This window comes from Panthera tigris, chromosome B4 (genome assembly GCF_018350195.1).
Source record: "Panthera tigris isolate Pti1 chromosome B4, P.tigris_Pti1_mat1.1, whole genome shotgun sequence".
In the NCBI taxonomy this organism is placed as follows: Eukaryota; Metazoa; Chordata; class Mammalia; order Carnivora; family Felidae; genus Panthera; species Panthera tigris.
The window spans coordinates 112,111,190-112,126,505 of NC_056666.1; the positions used below are offsets into that span (position 1 = coordinate 112,111,190).

Here is a 15,316-nt window from a genome sequence, read left to right on the forward strand (position 1 = left end):
TTTGCTCCTGATCTCTGCTTTATGGTAGGTAATAGGGAAATAATTCGTGGGCATCTTTTTCAGTTTTCAGTTTGCTTTAAGAATATGTTACAGAAACTGAACTTTCTAAAAAAAAAAAATTGAGGGGGACGGGCAGATAGAGAGAGGGAGAAAGAGAATCTTAAGGAGGCTCCACACCCCTGACCTGAGCCAAAATCAAGGGTCGGACATTTAACCGACTGGGCAACCCAGATGCCCCTGAACTTTCCAAGCTCTGACATAGCTTAGTGCAATGCAGACCACAACACGCAATGCTATGATGTCAGGGTAAAGTGTCAGGTCCTGCAAGAAGAGGACAGGGGGTTGTTCTATGCTGAAGACTACGGGGTGAGAGGGAAAGAGCTACTGGCAGGAATCCCACCCTTATCTAAAATGTAATGGGGGGAGTCACAGCACAGGAGGAAAACAGATTTGACCAAGCTGAGCCACTTCACTAGGGTGGGAGTGGACTGTCATGTAGAGGCAGATTTAGAAGGAAGACCATTCTCATCGAGAGAGGTGAACAAGGATATTAACAGCTTTCTGCGGAGGACACAGGAGTCTGGCTCTAATGCACCAAGTAATTGGTCAACTGAGTCAAGTGGGGTGATAATGGTGTGATCTGGACAGAGATGCCATGTGCCTGTCTGTGGGCCAGATCTCAAACCCCACTGTAGAGCCTCTGATTTGCAAGACAAGGCAGAGGTAACTAAGAGGGAAACCAACATTGGGAGAAGGTTCTCCGCCATAGGAATGGGCCTGGGGAAATACATACCCATCCACAAAGATAGCATTTAGGTTCATTCACCTGACTCTTGGAGAACCTGTGGAAAACACCACTCATACAATCTTAATGTTGCTTTGAAAGGGGATGCTATTGTCCTAGAGAAAGAAACTGAAGACCCTTTTCCACTTTACAGGAAAGCCGAACATCTAGAGAACTTCATAGCATTTTGCAGGGGAGCAGTTTTTCCAGGAGACGTGGCGCGATAATATTTTGACATACCTCATGACCTTTATTTTTCTCTTTACTAGTAATTCGCTTTCATGTCCCTCTCTCTCATCCATGTGGAGTCGTGCCCAGTGCACCTGGAGGGCAGTCTGACCAGGCAGAAAGTGGAGGGGGAAAAATGGTGTCTTTGTGGCCTAAGAAAAGACATCTGGCTTTTCTTTCTTCTAGCGTTGGGGGAGTACTTGGCTAGAAAAAAATATCCTCCCACATAGTAGAAGAGGACCAAAGACAAAGAGGGTAGGGTGGCTCAGTCGATTAAGCATCTGACTCTTGATTTCAGCTCAGGTCACGATCTCACAGTTCATGGGTTCAAGTACCTCATTGGGCTCTGCACTGGAGCTGCTGGGGATTCTCTCTCTCTGCCTCTCTCCTGCGTATGCACTTGTGCTCTCTCTCTCTCTCTCTCTCTCTCTCTCTATCTCTCTGCAAATAAGTAAACGTAAAAAAAGGAGGGCAAAGATCAAAGGGGTGATGATGTTGGGGGTCTGTTTATGGAAGTGGATATGAGGGGATCACATAGATAAGAATGGAAAGTGCCACGGAATAGAGCCACCCATGAAAGACACTGCTTGCATTCCCAGATGTTGTAGGGGAATTGCATCAGTATATGGCCAACTGCCCAGCCTCAGCCCCAGTAAGGACCATACACAGATTTGCCCTGGGTCTATGTTAACTTTCCTTTGCCCCAGCATTGGGGCATCCCTTTGCAGTAGCTAGATGCACACAGAGAGTTCCTGTGCCCTGACGTTGCTGAAAATACATCGCATCACTGCATGATAGGCAAGTGTGCAGAGTGCCTTTCCTCTTATCTGTCTACTTCTCTGTTTCCCCAGTCACATTTGAATGTATGCTCCCTCTTTTCTCTCTTCCCTGTGTGCTTCTCTCTTCTACCATAGGGCATTTGCACATGCTGTCCCCACTGTCTGAAACACTCCTCTCGTCTGCCTGCTTGCCCCTTCCATCGTGTCCTCTAAAAACACATATGTCTAAGTTATATTTGTCCTTCAGATCTCAGCTGAAGTAGCACATCCTTGGAGAAACCCATTTTGAGATCTTAAGAACAGTTAAGATACTTATGTATATGTACACTTGAATTGTCATTCCTTTTTAAAAAAGTTTTTTTTAATGTTTTCTTTACTTTTGGAGAGAAAGGGAGAGCATAAGCCGGGGAGGGGCAGAGAAAGAGGGGGACAGAGGATCCGAGGAGGCTCTGTACTGACAGACTGACAGCAACGAGCCCGATGTGGGCCTCCAACTCACTAACCGTGAGATCATGACCTGAGCTGAAGTCAGACGCTCAACCAATTGAGCCACGCAGGTGCCCCTTGACTTGTCATTCCTGAGGAAGTACATCCCAGATTGTAATTGTCCCTCTACCATACAGGGCCCTAAGAACACTGGAGACAGGGACCATATCTTTTTTGCCAATAATTGTACCGTCAGTACTCAACATAACGCATGGCATGTAGTAGGTATTCAGTAAATATTTTGTGAATGAATATATGCACTCTTATCTAATACTGTCCCCGGCATGCGTATAGTAGGTGACAAATACACATACACACCTACATAAATATATAAATGCAAGTACAAATACATATAAACTAAAGAATTTCATATATATAAATAAGTAAAGTTATGAAGGAATTGTTTCAGATGCCATGTGGTAGAGTGGAATGAACACGAACTCTACAACCCGTAGATTAGGATCTAACTACAGTTCTTCAACTAACTGTTGTGTGAGTTTGAGTGAATTGGCTTAACTTTCTAAGCCTCAGTTTCCTCATTTGAGGAAAAGTATAACAACTCCGAACTTGATTGCCAAGTTCAAAAGAGATGATGTTCAAAAACTGCCTAGCCCAGTGCTTCGTAAGTCCTCAATAAACGGTGGCTATTGACATGGTTGAATTTGTATATCATATATGTTAAAGAAGAATGTAGAACTCTATTTAGTTGAGTTCCCACACAAAAACAGCGTTGGATACATTCAGATGGGTTCAGTAAGTAGTTGCAGAACAAATAAGTGAAAACATCGGTTTTTAGCACGACTTGAAATCTCTATTGTGTGAACAACGTATTTTTCAAGAGTATGCCAGAACAATGCAGAATCCTGCCGCTAGGTGTCGATAAATACACATGGCAAAAAACGAGGCCTAGCTTCTGGTTCTGATGTAATATTTTCTTGTAAAAGTAATGATAAGGCACTATGACTATTTACAAGCAAAGTTGCATGCTCAGTCAGTAATTCAAAAGTGCCCAACTGTACAGCCGTATCTCTCAAATAAATTCATATTTTCTCCCCCATCCCTTCCTCTTTTCCCTCTCTCCTTCTAATCCCTCTCTTCTCTCTGCCTTTTTCTCTCTTCTCTCTTTCTTCTTTCCTTCTTCCCTTCCTTCCTTCCCTCTCTCACTTCCTTCCTTCCCTCCCTCCCTCTTTCTTTCTTTCTTTCTTTCTTTCTTTCTTTCTTTCTTTCTCTTTCTTTCTTTCTTTCTTTCTTTCTTTCTTTCTCTTTCTCTTTCTTTCTTTCTTTCTTTCTTTCTTTCTTTCTTTCTTTTTCTTTCTTTCTTTCTTTCCTTCTTTCTTTTCTTCTCAGAGAACAAAGAACAAAGCCTTTACTCTGGTTATCATGATATTTTATAAGGCATGCACACACATAAACAAGGAAGTTCAGGCTCCTAGAGCTGGCAAAAGGCTGAGCTGGGAACGGGAACTTTCTGCCATAGCACAACACCTTCCACTTGCACCAGCCCAAATAATTGTTTAAACACTGTCCCCCCTCTTCCTCATTGTTCCACCTCCTTAAGTCTTTTCTTGGTTCGCCCACGATTCAGATCATTTCTTCTGTTTCATGAGCTTTGCCCATCCACACCTTCTCCCAGGAATTCTACCTATCCTTCTCCACTCCCTTTAATCCCTTGGACATCTGGGTAACAACTGATTTCTTCCTGGGGCATTTAGAAACCATCCTCAAAAATGTTTTCTTTTAGCCATCCCTCACTAGATACAGAGTCCATGTTACATGCTGTATTATTACTTTGCTAAGGCAGCCAAAACAAACTACCAGAGATCAGGTGGCCTAAACAACAGACTTATTTTCTGACAGTTCTGGAGGCTACAAGTTCAACAGCAAGGTGTCAGAGAGGGCTGTGTCTTCTGAGACGTCTCTCCTTGATGTGCAGATGGTCCTCTTCTCCCTGTGTCTTCACATCGTCTTTTCTCTGTGCAAGTCTGTGTCCAAATTTCCTCTCCTGATAAGAATACCAGTCTATTGAATTAGGACCCATCCTCATGACCTTATTTTAACTTCATTCCCTTTTTAAACACCTTATATCCATAAAGTCACATTCTAAGGTAGTTTAATATGAACTTTGGAGGAACACAATTCAGCCCACAACATAAACCACAAAGAGCCCCCGGATTTTCTCAGTACCATTTACCATAACTGTAATTATTTTCACATGTAAGTCATTTTTAAATGCCTATCGCATACCTAGAGTTTCCATAAGGGCAGGAGTCAGGTCTGTTTGGTTGAAAACACAGCTTTAGTGGGGGTGCCTGCGTGGCTCATGTTGGTTAAGCATCTGACTTCGGCTCAGGTCATGATTTCACGGTTTGTGAGTTTGAGCCCCACGTCGGGCTCACTGCTCTCTGCTTCAGATCCTCTGTCCCCTTCCCCCACTCACTCTCTCTTTCTCTTCCTTTCTCAAAAAATAAACATTAAAAAATTTAAAAAGAAAGCACCACCTTAGCACCCGAAACTGCCTGGTGCCTAGTATGTAGCAGGTTATCTCCTTGACATTGCTATTAAAATCGTCTTTGTTATTATTATTTCCTATGTAACTCCAGTATCTGGCACAAAGTGAGTAGCTGAGTAAATATTTAGTTAAAGACATTTAATAACTAGCAACTGAAAAGAATTCCCTAGACACTTTTTCTTTTGTTGTTTTTTCTCTTAAACCAATGAGTGGCTCACTTTAGCGTGCCAGTCCGTGTATGTGCCCTTCCTTCCCTCACCACATATTTGCATTAGCAAACAGAGAAAGGACTTGCATAGGTCCCTTCCCCAGATTCATCCTTCTGAGAGTCAGATGCTTAACTGACTGAGCCCCGCAGGTGCCCCTACAATGTTTGCATTTAAAACATATTCTCTTGGGGCTACTGCACCCATGAAGTAAGTCTTTCTTTTAATCATGCTGGGCACATGCACTGAGAAAAATGAGGCCCCGTTTTTAGCCCCTGACACTGAGAACTGAAAAAAAAAGGTAAAGAGATCATCAATGAACTGGGGAATGCCATGTAAAACAAACTAAAGGAAAGAATTCGATGAAGAGTTATAAAAACAACTTCCTTCTCTTCGTTAAGTAGCTGAAGGTATGATTTTTCAGGGCCCTGTTACACAGTCTTACAAAAAGACAACATGAGAGGAATTGAAATTTTAGATTGGGCCAGTGAGCTATAATGATTACCCAGAAATACGTTTTGAACATCTGAAGTAACCTTTCCCATCATACTCTTCTGGCACTTTCTGTGAGACCATAAGCTAAACTACTTGAGGGGGTGCCTGGGTGGCTCAGTCGGTTAAGCGTCTGACTTCAGCTCAGGTCATGATCTCACAGTTTGTGAGTTCGAGCCCCATGTTGGGCTCTGTAACTGACAGTTCGGAGCCGGAGCCTCCCTCTGTCTCTGCCCCTCCCCCACTCGCACATGCTCTCTCTTTCTCTCTCAAAAATAAATAAACATTAAAAAAAATAAAAAAATATAAAAGAATAAAGTACATGACAAGCTATACTGTTACCAAGAAGAATTTACTGAGAAAATGTTCTCATTGTAAGCAGCTTATCCAAATTAGGAAGGGAGTTTACTGATCTGAATACTAAGACAGAGCAAGACACCTGATTCTAGTGGGAATATTTTAGCCTTGTGTTCACCTCTTGGCTCTTCCATCAGCTGACCAATTTCAGGCAAGTCACTCAAAATTAGTGAGCCTTGTTTCCTTCTTAGAGGAACAGGGGAGCACAATCTCTACTTGACAGATATGTTGAGAGGGTTAAAAGTGACCTCAAATGTAAAGGGCCAAGAATGAGTCTTGCATGGTGGACATGCTTCATCTGGGCCAGCTGTTCCTGCTCCAGTAGCTTTGAACTTCTGCCGTGCGAATGCAATGGAGGCTAATCTCAGAACCATTTATGTAACCAATAATTCCCCAAATGTTAATATCTCTTCACATTCAAGAAGACTAGATTGCTAATGCTTGCACCTTTGAAAACTGCTACAATTTTACTTACATACTGAAAAAAACGAGGCCCAGAAAAGGCAAGTTGCAGATTATTTTGGCACCACACCGAGGAGGAGGAATCTAATCTAGCTCCATCTGTTATGCAAAGGTGGGCTCTTCTTTTCATTTGATTAATAAAAAGTTAAGGAGAAGAAAAACAGCTGTCATAGATACTCTGTTGAACTGATACGGTAGTTACTTTTGAGGAGCCAGAAGCCACTAAATAAGAGTTCTGTTCATTTAGGTAGATGGTGGTGATGCAGCCACACCCTGATCCATTTTGCTGGCTGTGGCAGCATACCCCAGTTTCTGAGATGATGGTTGCTCACAACTACCCCCTTCTCCAAAGAATTTCTCCCTTTAAGCCAATACTACTTAGCCTGAGAGGTTCTGTCCTCCCCACTCCACCCTTCTACAACCCACAGCCAATGACAGACTGACCACGGATAAAAATGGTAGTGCTCGTGTCTCTACTGTGGGGTGTAATTAATGCTCCAGAGCTCCCCTGTAGGATCAGGCTGAAGTGTCTCCAGGTGAGACCTCATCCTTGCTTAGCTCCTCCTCCTGCCCTTCCCTCATTTCCTTCTCTGCGAGGCTCTTGCCCAACTAAGTATCTCTGCTGATCTCCTTTCTCCAGTTCTGCTCCCAGGAAACCCAACCTAAGACACTGGAGAAAGCAGATTACTAGTGATGGATATTTTATTAATGATTACTGTTACTTTTGAAACAAATTCATAGAATGACGATTAGGATTCGGGCATCACACAAAAGGAAAACATTTAAAACTTAAAGTTCTAAAGCAACTTTAAAATGTTTTGTCATCTGAAAATAGACAAATGGTAAAAGACTATGAATGGGATCTTAAAATGTTGAAAGCATTCCTGTTATACTTGTCACAGATCAATAATGGCATAGATTGGCAACTTGCCATATAAAATAGGCAGAAACTATCAAGCTGCTGTGTAGAAACTAAAGTTTCTGTAGTTTCGTACAGCAGAAACTATTAACTTTCTCAATGTTATTATGACTTAAGGAAAAACACTTTCTTTATCCCCTCCCCCTCAACCCCCAAACTTTTAGCCACATGTTTCCCAGGTTTGGAGAGAGCACTGGTGACTCCAAGTGGCCAGTAAGGCAATTTTTGGTCAAAACTCCCAAATAAAAGAGACAGAGACACCTGTCATCCTAATGTATATAGGTTTTCTGTTTTTTAGAGCATTGATGGCTTGAACACTTTGTTAACCTCTGCTGGTATACTGTATGAGATTTCAGAACTTAAATATCCTTTTATTATAAGACTAAAATTGGTATTTCTTAGAATATCAAAGTCTTTAAGAAAATCTGAGATTATTCCAAACAGGCATGGGAATTCAGAACTATAAAGAACGAGAGAATTAAATAAGAGAAATTAAGGTCTTAGGCACTAAATTAAATGATTTCCAGTTTCTATGGTGTTTTTAATACCATATATAAGCTGTTTTAAATATGACCCTATAACTATACGACCCTGGGTGGCTCAGTCGGTTTAGCATCCTACTCTACTCTTTTTTTTTTTTTTTTTTTGAGGGAGAGAGAGAGAGAGAGAGAGAGAGAGAGCGAGCACAAGCTGGGAAGGGATAGAAAGAGAGGGAGACACAGAATTAGAAGCAGGTTCCAGGCTCCGAGCTATCAGTACATTGCCCAATGCAGGGCTCAAGCTCATAAACCAAGATATCATGACCTGAGCTGCAGTCAGGCCTTAACCAGCTGAGCCACCAGGCACCCCAAGCATCTGACTCTTGATTTCTGCTCAGGTCATGATCTCACAGTTCATGAGATTGAGCCCAGTGTCAGGCTGTGTGCATGCAGCCTGCTTGGGAATCTCTCTCTCCCTTTCTCTGTGCTCCTCCCCCGCTTGTGCTCACTCTCTCTCTCTCAAAATAAATAAATACACATTAAAACAAACAAATAAATAAATAGATACACCTATAACTAAGAATGCAGAAGGGTTCGCTGCTAAACATTGACCTAAAATACCATATAATATTTGTCTATTTTTTTTTAAATCAAAGCATCTTGCACCTGTAACTCGTGTTCTTATAAGGTGTATCATCCGCATTTCTTTTACAGTCACCTGTATAGATAGTTTTGAAGTTACTTGTGAACCTGAACATCATACCTGAGAAATCTGCAACTCAAGACTCAGAAAAGAGTGTGGGGGCGAATAACTTTAGCCCCAAATGGTTGGGTGAGGTTAATCAAAACTAATGAAGGACACTGCAGATCTTAGGACACTCACCAATGGTAGAGTGGTCGTACTTCCCTACTTGTTCTGGAACATACCAGGGATGCCTCTTCAACATTCTCAACCACGCTCAAATAACCTAAACAGATGAAGAGAAAAATAGCAGAGGATAAGATAAATGGGTTAACCTGAAATCATATTTTGCTATTGGGAAATCTCCCTTCTCTGGTTTTAGATTGTTGAGAACGTCAGCAAATATCTGCTGTGAGATTCCAGGAGTCAAAGAAGTTCATCTACACTGAAATAGGCAGGTTACTTCTCTTTTTTGATTCTATTCTTACTTCACCAGTGAAGACAGAATAAATTAATTCCTTATCGTTGGAAAGAATTGTAGTAGAAGAGATTCTTTTATAAACTGAACAATTTTGTATTATGTTCTTGTAGAAAATACTTGATCAATTCATGGTCTCCAGACTCCGGAATTCTACCAGCCAAATACTGTTTATCTTCATGGAGGGTTTTGGCAGGTTTTCTCTCCTTAGGAAATGAGTTGGAAAATATCAGTGAGACTTCAAAGCCATGGCTCGAGGTTATCTTCTGATTTATGAAATGACTGTTTCCATCACTTATCAGAACACTGAGTCTTTCCTGTGGAATTGCAATCCTAGTATGTAAATAGGCTCGGGTGATTGCTGGTTACCATATTCATTGTAAGAAACACCTCTACTGAAAGGTCAATACCAAAATGATAGAAGTCTAAAAAGCTGTGTGAGGTACAGGAGGACGTTTGGTGAATTGGGAAACACAGTCTTGTATTCCTTAATTTGGGCTCAGTGTTATACTTTTCCAAATTAGGGCATTACTCTCTCTACAGAGTTTCTGTTGATTTTCCCCACTTCTGATTTCTCTCATTCTCAATAATTGAGAGTCAAGGGCAGTAGATCTCATTCTGATTATGCCTGTTTTGTTATCTGAGCTTGCACAAGTTACAAAACCTTTGTAGTCCTTAGTTTTCCCACCTCTTAGGTAAGAATCATAGTGCAGAAAACCTCAGAGTAATATAAGTAAATAAATAAATATAAAATAAAATAAAATAAAATAAAATAAAATAAAATAAAATAAAATAAAAGTCTAGATGCTGCCCCCAGAGATTCTGATGCAGGAGATCTTGGTGAGATAAATAAATATATTTCTATATTTTTAGAGAGGTCTCTGGATGATTTTGTTCATGAGCTCATTGTAGGCACACTGGACTATCTAATATCTAATATTAGATAATATCTGAGGACTTTTAAAGACCTACAAATATGAAATCTATTGTATAGTAATAGAAAAATTTGACATGAAATAATTTCCACTACTCATGGTTCCCAATCCTTCAAATGGCAACTTGTGAATCATCGTGTACATTCTTGGTAACATTAAATAGCCACTCATTTCAGTGGGTACAGAGAAATGAAAGAACAGAGGGGGAAAAAATCAAATCAATTCAACCTGACTTTGTAATTGCACAGGTGTCTCCAGGCAGAACGCACTTTTGCTTTTTCCTCAGTTGTGTGGTTATGTAAATACACCAAGTCAGGTCATTGAGGGAAGTTGGTACAAAGGGAATATCTACTCACTCAAATGTGGATAGCGGAAAGGAAACCCAAAATCAAGGCTCTGAAGAAAGAGGGGAGAGAACCGTTACCAGCATCTAGAGATTGGGGTTACTCAGAGTTGTGGCCTTTAGTACGGGGACACAGCCAGTCTGCAGCAACCGGCAGTGAGAAAGTCAGGGTGCTGAATCCCTGGCCTCAATTTCCTCCCTTCTTCCATTGTGTTGTTGATGTGTACTGCCTCTCATTAGCTCTTCCCACACAGGGGAGGAGAGGCAAGGAAGATGGAAGGCATACATAAAGTTACAGAGTAAAATGTAAAATGATTTGGAGGTGATGAATCTGCACAAAGACTTAGCTCTTCCTCAGTGATTTCAAACCTCCATGATTTGAACATCAGAATCTTCTTTTTAAAATCTCGCTTCTTATGTATTCACACAGATGCTTCCTGTTCAGCATCATAACCCAGCTCAGATGTCTTCTGTTCTGTAAAGTTGTCCTTGGCCCTTGCCCACATGCAGTAGCAAGCCCCTCTGTGTACTAAGAACCAACCGGAATAAGTTTCCCTTCACATCATGTTTTAGTCCTATACTGAAATTATTATTGAATCTCTCATATTTTGAATAATCGATGTCAAAGTGCCCTTGAAGTTTTTGTAAAACAAATGGAGGAGTCGGATAGAACAGACTGCTTTTTGGGTTTCATTGACACATGACATCCATGGCTGACTCGCTCTTTCTGTTCCTGTTAATATGCCCACCTGAGAAATCACAGACCACGGGTATATTGCTCAGCAAGCAGAGAAAACTAGATGAGCTTTGCGGAACAGCCTTTCTGGCCGGGCTTCTAGCTCTGACATCCTGACAATACCCGTCCTCACTATACAGGTGGGTTAGTCAGAGAAGATCGAATAATTCTATGAAGTGGTTATAACCCCTTCGTCATCTCTGGCCTACCATCATTTTTTCTAATCTCCAAGACATCTAATCTCCATGTCACTGAATTATTTGAAATATGACAATTCTATGTGCACAGAGTTTGGTTTTCTCTCCATATAGTACATTTCACTTATAGGTTCCCGTGGGTAAATCTGATCACTTACATTGAACTTGGAAAGCCCCCAACTAAGTAATACTGAAAAACCGTTTCTTAGGTGGTTTTTGATAAACATATTTGTTTATGTGGATTATTTTGACCATTTATTTCAGATACCTTTGAATGACTGCAAATACAGACTACAATTAAATAAGACCTTACATTTAAAGGCCTTACAATAATATCTGTTATAGAAAACTCTCAATAAAAAAGTTACGTATGACGTTAATGACAGCAGCTTACATATGTAAAACTTATTCCTGCGAAGTGGGTATTAGTAGGATTCCCTTATTATAAAGAGAAAATTAAGACTGAATAGGTACTTGACTTTCTTCACCAAGAGACAAGCAACAAATCTCACATTCAAATTCAGCTTTTCCGATTTCCAAATCGGGTGACATTTCACTATATAGTTTCTTTCTATGGCAACCAGTTTGTATCCCTCTGTGCACTTACTTTGTCATAGTATCACCTTTTATTTTCTCACACCTGTGAGTTCACGATGCCCCAAATATGAAACCAATCCCTTTTCAGCCTAGGGAGCTTTGAGAAACCCTAGGTAAGGGCTTGGTATGCTGTTGTGACAAACCAGGTTATCTTCTTAACTGGACCCCTACCTCTGGGTGTAAAGCTCCTGAATTCTCTTGACACGTTACTACCCTTCTGGGTTCACGTCTTAATTCTATTTCTTCTGAACTTGGAGTCTTGCTTGTTATTGCCATCTGTTATAGGTTGAACTAGGTCCTCCAAAAATGAGCCTTAATCCAATATCAATGGGTGTCCCTATAAGAAGCGGAAATTGGCATTCACAAAGGGACACCAGGATACGCACGCACAGAGGAAACGCCATGTAAAGACACATCGAGAAGGTGACCATCTGCAAACCAAAGAGAGAAGCCTCTAAAAGAACAAGAACAAAAACCCAAACCAAACGAAACAGAACAAAACACCCTACTGACACCTTGCTCTTGGACTTCTGGCCTCTAGAACTATGAGAAGATTAATTTGTGTTGTTCAAGCCACCCAGCTTGTGGTATTTTGTTAAGGTAACCCCAACAGACAAAAAGACTCCATTGTCTTGAGGAGTCATGATTTGAGCTGACACATGTTTTCTGGGTTAGTCTTCCTGCTCCCTGCATAGTCTGCATAGTTGGACCACAGAAGCTCCCTAGCTGCATGCTCCCAATTGTATTTTTTACCCCTCTGGCTTTAGTCTGACTTACTAGAACTTCCTGGTGTGGCAAACCTACCTGTCGCTTCTGACAGCCGCTGTGGTTTTCACTATACTATTGTCAGCAGATGCGATGGTGGGACTTTGCCTGCCCTTTGATGAGAGATGTGAGCAATTCCCCAGCTTCCACCATTTGCACTGGCAGCCTCCCTGAACTCCTCCTGAATTCTGAACAAGCTCTGCTGTTTTGCACCTCTAGACTTGACTCAGTACCTCCCGCCCTCGGGGTGAATTTCTGTCCACTCCCACCTCCCCTTTGCCTGGCTAATTCCTACCAATTCTTCAGCTCTCCACTTAGAAATAACTTCCTTGAGAAGCTTTTTCTTATGCCACAAGACTGAGTTAGCCCACACATCCTCGTCTACCACCCAACACGTATATCTCATTATATTGTAGCTCAGAGGTTCTCAAACTTCAGTGTGCATCAGAGTCAAACATCGGGCTTGTTAAAACAAACACTGCTGGGCTCCAACTCAGAGTTTCTGGTTGAATAGATTTGGGATGACTTCAATGATTTGCATTTTTAACAAGGTCCCTGGTGGTACTGAGACCACCCTTTCAGAACGACTGCTACAGATAAATAGCCTGTTTCCTTCCATGCCCCCCCCCATTTTACCACCAAGAAATTGCACTCTCTTTAAGTGTAGGGATTTTGTCTTTCCAATCACTGTGTGCCCAGGATTTTGGACAGAGCCAGAAGCATGATGGATACTCAAAAAATAATTGTTTAATATACAGATGAATGAACACGGGGATTCTTTACATCAAAGGAATACTTTTTAGAGTAAGATTTTGTACCAAGGATATTTAAGAAATATACAAATAAGAGAATCAGCACTCTTTCATAAAGGCTAAGTGCCTAGAGCCATAATGTTGTTTATACTGGTTGATACATACACAAAACTGTTTTATTGGAAATTTGACTAGCGTTATTTTGCCTCGGGGAAATGTTGTAAAATGTATAGCTGGAAAAGGAAAATGTAAAATAAGATGTGAAAGTGAAGCATTAGGAAAACTGGTCATTAATGAACACAGAAGGAAGCCAGAAAGCAAATACAAAACAGAGGAGCCTCCAAGACCCAGGACTCCTCCACTGGCAAAACTTCAAATCACAAATCAGAGTCTAGAAGACGGAAGAAATAAAACCTGAAGGTACTGGCTTAGACCGACTCGGAAGACATTGTACAAGGAAGCAGACACAGCTGCACTCCCTTCTGGCTCAGTTGCTTTACAAGAGTAATTTTACTGAAGTTTTAACGTGCCCTGCAGCCCCCAAGCCTCCCTCCCAACCTCCATTTCATGGTCCCATCCACCCATTATGGCAGAGAGCACCGTGCAGGGACCCAGTGGGCCGCATGGCACTGATTCGGCTGCAGCAGCTACATAAATATTAGTGCTCTGGGGCCACTAAGAAAGAAGGAGTAGTAGTGATTCGCCAGCTCCACAACCCTCTTTCCAATATTTGTCTTTGACTTTTATAAAACAGCAAGACAATCAGGTAAAGAGGCCCCATTTTGCTGACTAGCCAGCTCACCAGCACTTTATGTTTCTATAGACTCAAAAGCGCGAGGCAACATCACTTCTTGAACATCGAATGGGGTGAAAAAAGTCTCATGACCCAATTTTATCTTTAGCCATCCAGGAAGAGGTGAGCTCTCAGATTCATGTCGCTGGCAAAACATTCTTTCTACATGCTAGTTTTCAGTGTCTAGAAATCTAATCCAGCCTTCACGTTGGTATCACACTAGTATCAGTCGAATATAGACATCATGTATCAGCACTTTCCTCTTTGACATTCTTCAGCGCACCCCTTTGTCTGTAGCTAGGGTACTGATTGGTCTCAGCTCTTCAAGGGCATTCTTGGCTTACGCATTCAGCAGAGTAATTATTAGTAACATCTCTCTTTTTCTTTCAAAAGTGTTCTGGTTTAGATTACATATAATCACAGGGTACCTGGATGCCTCAGTCAGTTAAGCATCTGACTTCAGCTCAGGTCATGATCTTAATGGTTCGTGAGTTCGAGTCCTGCATCGGGCTCTGTGTTGACAGTATGGAGCCTGTCTGGGATTCTCTCTCTCTCTCTCTCTGCCCCTCCCCCACTCAATCTCTCTCTCTGTCTCTCAAAACTAAATAAACAAACTTTAAAAAAAAGATTATATATAATCACTCTGTCAATAGCATCACATATGAAGCTTTTTATGATCTGGTTCCACCTTAATACCTGTTGTCATTTTATGCCTTCTCCCCACCCCCGCCACCAGCCATACCTGATTATTTTCTCTATATCTTTGCACATGCAGTTCCCTCTGCCTGCATTGTCCTCTCCATCACCACTCAACTAAACCATCCCCTTATTAAATACCTACTCATTCCCCAGGTTGTACTTCAAAAGCCTCACAACGTTTTCTCTGACACCAGTACTCCTTTTTAGGGCTCCTATCACATTGCAAACGTATGTTCCTTATAGCACTGGATAGCTTATTTGTAAATGTCTACACATCAATCTATATCCCAGCGATAAATCATTCTCAAGGATAGTAGTTATGTCTTTTCATCTTGACATGGTATCAATGTTTAATGAACAAATGAATACTGCCATGACCTAAGGGAAGTCAGAATTAGTTTGGAAGCAATATCCACTTTGAGAGTTCTCCAAATCCCCCTTTTTGGTCTGAGTACCTAAATTAACATGAAGCAACGCATGCACAGCAGGGATCTGTTTAAAGCCATCTTCAGGGGCACCTGGGTGGCTCAGTGGGTTAAACGTCGACTCTTGGTTTCAGCTCATGGTCTCACGATTCATGGGTTCGAGCCCCTCTTCGGACCTTCCACTGATGGTGTCAAAACTGATTGGGATTCTCT

At 41.5% G+C, this 15,316-nt stretch overlaps 1 long non-coding RNA gene across 12 annotated transcripts in view; it reads right to left on the bottom strand.

Annotated features, from left to right (window-relative positions):
* LOC122240411 overlaps positions 1-15,316 on the bottom strand; it is a 430,864-nt gene that overhangs the window by 104,369 nt on the left and 311,179 nt on the right. For 11 of the 12 annotated variants that reach the window (XR_006220142.1, XR_006220140.1, XR_006220132.1 and 8 more), the window contains one exon: positions 8,585-8,669. This is a non-coding gene — a long non-coding RNA (uncharacterized LOC122240411). Of the gene's footprint in view, positions 1-8,584; positions 8,670-11,840; positions 12,007-15,316 lie in introns of all 12 variants that reach the window. The other variant, XR_006220135.1, reaches the window with a different exon arrangement.